General features: G+C 34.9%; 1 long non-coding RNA gene across 1 annotated transcript; it reads right to left on the bottom strand.

Moving 5' to 3' along the window:
* Positions 1-4028: 4028 nt before the first annotated feature.
* LOC109147067 lies at positions 4029-6079 on the bottom strand. Its single transcript, XR_002048546.1, has 5 exons — positions 5860-6079; positions 5400-5641; positions 5166-5255; positions 4804-4907; positions 4029-4583 (listed from the first exon to the last, which is right to left on the bottom strand). It is a non-coding gene; the product is annotated as an uncharacterized LOC109147067 (long non-coding RNA).
* Between the last annotated feature and the right edge of the window lie 3603 nt (positions 6080-9682).

Raw genomic sequence — 9682 nt, 5'->3', positions numbered from 1 at the left:
CGTAAGACACTGCCGCACCTGAACCCGCCTATATATATATATAAGAAAGCTCACCTCTATGCAATTCTGGTCACAGTAAAGAGCATGAGAAACCATGTTTAGATCAAATTCTCTTTCTTCCAACCCTTGACAGCACTTCAAATGATCTGTTCAATAACAATGAAATTTTGATGAACTTATATGTTTTTTCCCACAATTTTGGTAATGAGAGTAAATCAAAAGATGATGAGGCGGCGGCGGAACCCACATTGAAGGATATAAAGGGGATGCTAGGGTTGGATGACTTGGGTGGCTAAAACGGCACTGCCGATTGAGGAGGGCATTGCTGCGTTCCCGTGTTCCCACCTTGCCACAAAACTACTAGCGGGACATTGAATTCCTTCGCCATCAACTATAGATCTTCAAATATCAATGCTAACAAAAATCGAGTTAGCATTGAGTTAAAAATCAATGCTAACAAAAATCAATGCTAAAAAAAATGCTAACAAAAATCGAAATTGAGTTAAAATCGTTTTAGGAATGCAAAAATACTGTTAAATTAAGGGGGTTTCCAACCCAATTTGGAAAGTATATATAAAGAAAATGGAAGAAGAAGATTCCATCGCCGCCAGCCTCTCGTTGCCACGCCCTCAAATCGCCGCTCAGCCGTCACGCAGTCACGCTCAGTTCTCTGGATCCAGATGAACCATCGAAGGTGACCCATTCCTATCGATTGCTTGCAATTCCGTCTTTATGTTTCACGATTCAAGTATCATTTTTGTGATTCAGCTCAGCAAACCCTTGGATTTGTTGCCTGGTTTATTTTTCTGCAAACCGAAGAATTTGGGGGCAGTGGCTATTGAATTAGACCGGCGGCCAAATCCGACAGCGACTTCATCTCTATTTCCTCTTCTGCCTTCACGTTTTGCAGCGCCAGAACCTCGACCACGGTCTTAAGGATGCTTTTGGGATGATGATCCATGTATTATCCCATCTGAAATCCTCATCACCCACAAGTCGAAGCTGGCAGATTTTGTCGCCTTGGGGACCGCCGACGCCATGGACAAGAAGACAGCGTTGGAGAAGAGACCAACAAAGATGACATGAGTATTTACATTATTGTCCTTCATTTAGACGGTGGCTTCACAGTCAAAGATTCGGAGGACGAAATCGAGTAGAAATTTTAAAGTTGAGGACTAAATTTGGTAAGGAAGATAGTCGAGAACCAAATCGGTAGTTTCGCAATAGTCAGAGGACCAAATCGGTTATTAACTCTTAAAAGAAATTAAACATACACATATTACGTCAATAATTAAACGAAATTAAACATACACATTATTTTATTAAGAATAATATATATAGTCCTTAATTACCATAATTATTAAGATTACATGGACGTCATAATTAAAATAATATTAATTAAGAATAATATATACTCCTTAATTACGATATAGTAATCATAATAAAATGAACTCATTTTTATTGGAATTAATGATAAATTTTCATACCCATATAGGAAATTAACAGTCGTTATATCATCGACCGCGGTGCCCAAAACGGCATCGTTTCTTTAAGTAAAAAAACGGTGCGCCGTTAGTTTTAACGGAGCGTGCATTTTGTATATGTTAATTACCAACTGACACTACAGTATATCTAAACCGACATTGTCTCACATATTATTTTTATATTATCAAATGAAACTACAGTTATATCAAAATGATATTGTAGTTGTGTTGAAATGAAACTGCAGTGTATATATAAAATGAAACTGAATAACATTTCACATATTTGAGTGTATATTGTACAATGAAGCTGTAATTATATAAAAATAATCATGTAGTTGTGTTTTAATAAAACTATAGTCTATATAAAATAAAATTAAATAACATTTTCACATATTTGAGTCTATAAATATCGAATGAAACTGTAGTTATATCGAAATGAAACTGTAGTTGTGTTGAACCGAAATTGCAGTGTATACAAAATGAAACTGAATAAAAGAGTTACTTTTTGCGAAAGGGTGTGGAACAGCGAGAAACAGATGCCGTTTCTTTTCATTAAACTAAACGACGTCGTTTTTATGCGCGGTGCATAATCGATTATGCACCGCGGTGCACGATATAATTTGCCGGAAATTAAACATACACATATTACGGTGGGTAATTAAAGGAAAATAAACATACACATATTATGTCCATAATTAAAGAAATTAAATATACACATATTACGTCCATTTTTCCAACCTATATTTAACACCTTTTTTTTTTTGAAAAAATATTTAACACTTTAATCTTACTATGGTAATTTAACATAGAGATTCCCTTTATTTAATTATTGTATATTTTTGTTACTTAAAATATATAATATCAATTAGCCATGCTCTTTCTTCTATTTTTTGTTTAGACTTTTCCTAATATATCAATTGCGGGAACACTAATATACAAATCTTATAATTTCAAATAAATGTACACTTTCAAATATTAAAATTCTTTATAATTTCATCATCAATTTTATTATTGAAATGAGGCAATACCATCTAAGGTCCTCCGAGTATAGTGGTTTTGTCACGTTTAGTCCTAAACTTTCAAATTGACCATCTGTGGTCCTTCGACTTTCAAATTTAACCATTCGTGGTCCAAGTTAACCACATGGTCGTTCGACTATTAAATCTTAACCAATCATGAGAGGACCAGCTTGGTTAAATTTCAAAACTTGAAGGACCATGTGTGGTTAACTTGGACCACAAATGATTAAATTTGAAAGTCGAAGGACCACAGATGGTCAATTTGAAAGTTTATGACTAAACGTGGCAAAACCACTATACTCGGGGACCCCATGTGGCATTAACTCTTCTTTAAATATATAATAAAAAATTTATCCGTGCATCGCACAAGTGATTTACTAGTAAAACCTATTTACCGCCTCCACTAAAGATCAAACCCATAACCTCCCCTATAAAGGAGTAACTTGGTGTCCTTGGCGATTAGCTTTACTCCTTTGTTGTATTAAGATACAACTTTTGTGAAAACATTTTTCTTCATATGTTCTCCATTTGTTTATTTTTGTTTCAATTACTGAAGATGAGTTAATTCCCAAAATGGTCCTCTGACTATGACCTTTTCTCAAATTGGTTCCTTGACTTTTAATTGCACCCAAAGTGGTCCTCTGACTATTGAATTTTAAGCCAAAATGATCTATTAGCTTTGGTGTTAAGTGGGTGTTAAAATGAAGGGCAAAAGAGACAATTTATATTGTTTGTTGTTTTAAAAATCATATAAACTAGAGAAATATATTGAACATACATGGGAATACAAGACAATCATATAAACTAGAGAAATCTTAAGAACACATGTATATATTAGACTTATTATTCTTATGATATAACATATTCTAATTGATTTAATACAAAACATGACATCTTTTATTACATAATGAGAGAGAGGGGAGTGCAAATCAAATCTTAAAATGAGCTTAGAAAAGTTTGAACTCGTGACCCAGCGTGGCTGAACTTTTAAGAATATTTTTAAATTATTAAATTCCCTACCACCAAACAATGTATACAAATTAATTTTTTTCAAGCCGCAGGCCTGGCCTTGTGTTGAAGGATAGTTATGCCATGGAAACGTGTTCACCATGCGCATGGTGAAGCACAGGGGTAGATTCGTAATTTCTATACTGTAGATTCATATCATAATTTTTTTTTCTTTGAAAATGTAGATTCATAATTTTGTTTTTCATTTGTTGTTAACGGATAGATCCATATAATTTCTAAGCTGTAGATTCATAATTTCTATATTGTAGATTCATATCTATATTGTAGATGCATAATTTCTGTACTGTAGATTCATAATTTCTATACTGTAGATTCATAATTTCTGTAACAACAGCCTCATTAAAATTGTCAAACTGAAAAATCTCTTATTATTTTTTTGGCGCGCGCCGCCTAGATTCCGCCTAGGTATTGTCCGGGCGCCCGACTAGCGCCTAGCGCATACTGCAACCATGAATACTGATCACTAACTACCTTTGCCAAAGCATGGGCAACCGGATTCACAAAATGACTAATATGATAAAACTCTAAAGAAACAAAAGAACTATGTAAAGAAAGACAATAATGAATAACAGAGCCAACATAAGTTTTATCAATACGATCACCTTTTAAAGCTACCACGAACTAAATTAAGACAATCAGAAACCATCCGTACCATCACCTCCAAACCTCACGCTTTGATCCAGGAAAGTGCTTCCTTATCGTGCCAGAAGAGAATTATAAACACAATCCAATGGTCCGTTAGTTACGTTGCTGCCACAGACACCCCATGCCGGTCAAATAAACTCCCCCCATACGCTGCCTTAGCCGCTGCAGCCGTGAAACCGGCATCAAAGCAGCAGTAGTAGCGTAATGTTTAATTCGGTCATTTGTTGCAAGGAAGGACGATCTTTTGCAGTCTAACAGCGTCATGGAACATCAATGCATTGTAGTTTATTAGATGTTTCATTGTTTCATCATCCAATACACTAAATCCATACTTTTTCTTCCAACTTTCTGTCTTTTCTGATGCATATGGAATGATTAGTTTCTCTATATTGAAGTAGCAAAGCACCTGCAAAATAAATATATCACCATTAAGCATGTCATATATGTTGGCAAATCAAATTATTATTTTTTTTAAAAAAAACATTAATATAGAGGAATAAAGGTGTTAGTTTGGTCATATGGGAGCACGTGCAATATGCGTGTATGACGACTTAATTTAAGAGGAAAGGAAATTAAAAGTATATTACTATAAAAATATAATTTTAAAGATAAATTAAATAACTTACAGATTCAATAGCAATCATAAGCTTTCTACACATCCCTTTACATCTATGAGCAAAATGGGAAGCAATGAAAGGCATTTCAGCAATCATTTTGTCATGGATATATCCTGTAAATTAAAACAACATTATATACATAGAAGCTTCAATATTTGAATTATGTGGTATAACATAGTTTGATGCAAACACTCCTAAAGAATTGAAGGGGAGGCGGGGGAATGAGATTCTCATTTATATGATAAGAATTTCGCATTGTGTAAAGAAACTTCGCATTCCCTTAAACCAAAGAAGAGCATATGCGATATACTATGGAACCAAATTGGCACATATATAACAAATATATACCATATATGTTTGATGATTATTACCTTAGAGCTGCAACACAAACTATTTCCCCATTTGTTTCCAAGACAGCGGTGTAGAAGCCGCCTTTGAAGTCAATTCTATTGAAATTTGAACTGCAAAAGTTTAAATGATGAAACAGAAGGTGTCTATCACTGTATATATGTCAATATAATGTCAAAATTCAAAAATGAAATTTAGTTTCTAACTTTAGATTCATGATGTTATAGAAATTTCTATAGTGTCTAGCTAGTACATACCCACAGTTGTAAATGACGTTTTTGATAACGTTAATTTTTGTGTAGCTATCAAAGATTTGTCCGAAAGAATCCTCCATTAATCTCCAGGCAACAGCGAGCTTGGAGTGACAAATTGTTCTTTGATAATCTTCATCTAGGTACACACCGTGCTGATGATCTAACTGACGGAGTAAAGTCCATGAATACCCTTCTTCCAATTTAGTCTTTAATCCTACCAATGTTTTCTCCAGTTTCATAGAAACCTTATTTTCAACAAAAACATAAAATATATCATTAAAATCCTAATTTTAGACCACAAAACATTAGTAGTTACTCTTCATTACTGAAATTGTTACGTGGGTCTTGAATGCAAGTTAACACCTGGAATTCTACTTACTTTTAATTAAGATATTAACGTACCCTTAATTATGTTGATTTACGAATAAACGAAAACATAAATTAAAGTAAGAAAAACAAACACCAGGAACCAGATATTGATCACGCAGTTCGGAACACTTCTCCTACGTCTGCGGGGCAACTCACGTCAGCCCAATCCACTAGATGTTCACCAAAATTACAAAGAGGGTTGAATACATAATCTTCCCAACATCCGTTGCCGGAGAGGTACGTGCATGCCGAATGATCACTTCAAGGGAAATTAGCCTGATGATAATATAATATTCTTTAATATAGATGTAATAAAAGAATGCCTTCTCCTCTCATTATTCGTCCGTTCTGCATGAAGAAACTAATTCCTTAAGTAGCATTCCAAAGCTACCAACTTTCCACAATTATTCCTTATCTCACGCAAGCATTCATTCACAACCTTTCATTTAGATTTCCAATCAATACCAACCACATCTCATTTTAACACCTCACGCCATGCATATTTTACAGCCTTGAAAAAGTCTTTAAAGACTTATTTAACTTCTTCAATATGATTAGTCCACGCCATAATCAAATAAACTTACCTTGTAGAAACCTTACACGGAGACGGTCCACGGTCCATAATATAATTTAACACAACTCCTAATTATTTTGACAATTAAATTAGTTAACATAAAAGGATTTTAATGTGTATCATTTGTACACTTACAATTACAACTTATTTGACCTTATGATACAATAATGCAAACATTTTAATTTGCCCACATCTCACAATAGACTTAGGGAAAATTGTAAAAAATGTCCCTCTATAATATGCCAATTATCAATGTCACCCCTGAATTATGAGTGGTGTAAATGTTGCCCCTCAATTATCAAAATGGTGCACATATAGCCCCTCCCGTAACGGACCTGTGGTTCCCCACTGCTGTCCAGCGCCGGTACTTCGGATCGAGGGAGGGAAAAAACAATTAAATTACATATTTACTCCGACTTAACGGTGTCGTACACTAACGGGGAACCACATATCCATTACAGGAGGGGCTATATGTGCACCATTTTGATAATTGAGGGGTAACATTTACACCACTCATAATTCAGTAGTGACATTGATAATTGTCATATTATAGAGGGGCATTTTTTATATGTATTTTCATGAAGTATAACTCCTGCCAAGTGTAAAAAATTTATTGCGTAAAGAAAAATGAATGATCGAATAAAACCAATATAATGGTTCAATTTGTTGTTTAAATCAATCAGTTCCCATCTAATCTAGTCTATTGGAACTCTACTATATATATATATATATATATATATATATATATATATATATATATATATATATGATAGGAAAGCTCACCTCTAACTATTAAAAAGTTACCTTGTAAGTAGATCTGACAATTATGGACACGACCCGTTAACACGGCACGAAAATAATAGGTTAGTGTTTAGCTTTAACGTGTCCCGTGTTGTTAACGAGTTGACCCGTTATGTTTCGTGTCTTAACGGGTCAACCCGTTAACCTATTAAGAACATGTTTAACCTGTTAATATTATCATGTTAGCTCATTTACACGAACCCGTTTACAAAAACATGTTTATAACCTGCTAAGAACCATTGTCATTTAGGTAAGAACCATTGTCATGGATGAGATTACAAAAGATATAATGAAAATGACCCAGGATGAATTTGCTACATTATAGGCCAAGATTCTTCATCAGTTATTGATGTTCAACAATCTGAAATATAAATTTTTATTGTGTTCAATTTTATAATAAAAACTACTATGGACTTCTTTAATTATGTTTTTTTTTTTTTTACGTTATTTCATCATTTTATGAATGTTATAAATTGAATACTCTTTTTAGTTTGTTTGATGGATTGAATTGTAGTTTTTATTTCTTTATATATATATATATATATATATATATATATATATATATATAACTTAACTTCAATTTTTTGTTTTTTTCAATAAATATATTAATAGTTTTAGCAGGTTTAAACATGTTTCGTGTCATATCATGTCGACGACACAATACAAAATCTATTAACAAAACGTGTGTATATTATCAACGCATTTAACCTATTAATCAGTGTTGCAAAAATCGCGCATACGCGCCGCCCGGCCGCCGCGAGAAGGCCGGAATGGGCCTCCTCCGCGACCGGGCAGCTAGGCGGTCTAGGCGGCTGCCTAAACCTCCTAGCCGGCTGAACCGGGCGATTTATTTATTTAATTTTTTTATGGTTAAAAATTGTGCGAAGGCATAACTTTTGACTCGGTTTAGCAATAATTCACCATATAAACCTAAAGACAAGCTCTAACAAGATATACATACAAAATCACACAATTAATCATTCAATTGGAGCCAACCAATAAACAATAGCAAGGAAAATAGGTTTTTTAAGACATGGTTTACCTCTTAGCCCTAATCAATATCCTTGGCTACTAAGGTTCTTCTCTAAGATCCTCTTCCAATTGATCTTCCTAGGTTCGGTGGTGGGGAATTCCTTTGCTAGGTTTCCTCGGGGAATGTCTCGCATGGTAAATTAATCATGGCAGGGTTTCTAAATGCTTTCTAATTCCCTATATATAGATTCAGGAGTCCTAACTAGAATCTGAATAGTAAAGGCCCATATTCTATATTCCTAGCAGGATTAAAGACTTGATTAAGGATAAGGGTCCATGATCCATTGTGGACCACACTAATTAATTAATGGGAATTATAGTCCAATTAAATCCTTTTTAACTATATATTAACGGAATTTATTCCATGCTTAACCCGAATTTGGAGGCCGTAAGACGGGGTGTTACACCCTCCCCCCCTTACAAGAAGCTTCGTCCCCGAAGCTTAGACACAGGTCACTCCCCTCGTTCTTAGATATGATGCAGTTTGATCTTTAAATTAGAGAAAATAGGTTATGCTTGTTTTCCTATAAGTGTAGGGTGGGGATTGATCAAGTCAGGAGGCAAGTAAGGATTGAGATTTAGGTGTACCTTGTATTTTAACGCGTTGGAGTGGGTTACCAACATTATGGGCTGAACAGATATATTTGGCTTTCAGGCACAGATGAGTAGCTCCGGAGCGTGCTAGTTGGACCCGAGGCTTAGTTAGTTTAGTTCCATATCGGCCTACGTGCCATGATGATGTATTTGACATTGATCTAAGGATTTCTGATGTTTAGATAGTTTAGCCTGTGCATCTGAGTTCTCCAGCTCAGATGTGGCATAGCACCCCAACAATTATGTTAGTTATGCTCTGTTTTAGGATTTAATGATAGTATGGCCTTTATTCCATAAGCATTCAAAGTTTAAAATTTTAGGGGTGTTACAACTTTGAAATCCATCATCATCTCAAAGACAGTTGCATTTGGATTTCTTTCACCATCTGAACTATATTCTATTTGATTTGAAGAGGAGGTTTGAGAATTTACCTCGTCATCATCAGCCACTAGGCATAGGTCATTTGTTCCTTCTTCTTAACTGAATAGGCATAGAAGACCTTTTTCTTCTTCTGAAGTATCACTCTCTGAGCTTGTGCTTGAGGTGCTTGATTCGGGTTGAGCTTCCTCAGCTGGCTCATTGACCACCATTACCTTTCTTCTTCTCTCGTGTCTAGAGGTTGATGATTCTGGATTATCACTTCGCTTGCTGGATTCGATTATTTCTTTGGGTGAGCTTTTGTTTGCATTTTGATCCTGATGCTTGCTGACTATTGGATGAGGACAGTTCGCCTTGAAATGTCCTGGCTTTCGGCAGTTATATCATAGCATCTGTGAATCCATTGTCTCTGGTTTTGACGATTGAGGAGATCTTTCGTATTGCCTTCGGCTGGATGATCTTTGATAGTCTTGGAAGTTATTCTTCCTCATGAACCTTTTCATTTCACGTACAAACAAATCATATTGTTCGTCAGATA

Source organism: Ipomoea nil, unplaced genomic scaffold (genome assembly GCF_001879475.1).
Source record: "Ipomoea nil cultivar Tokyo-kokei standard unplaced genomic scaffold, Asagao_1.1 scaffold1971, whole genome shotgun sequence".
Classification (NCBI taxonomy): Eukaryota; Viridiplantae; Streptophyta; class Magnoliopsida; order Solanales; family Convolvulaceae; genus Ipomoea; species Ipomoea nil.
Note: the sequence above shows the minus strand (reverse complement) of the source record. Positions and strands in the feature narration are given on the sequence as shown.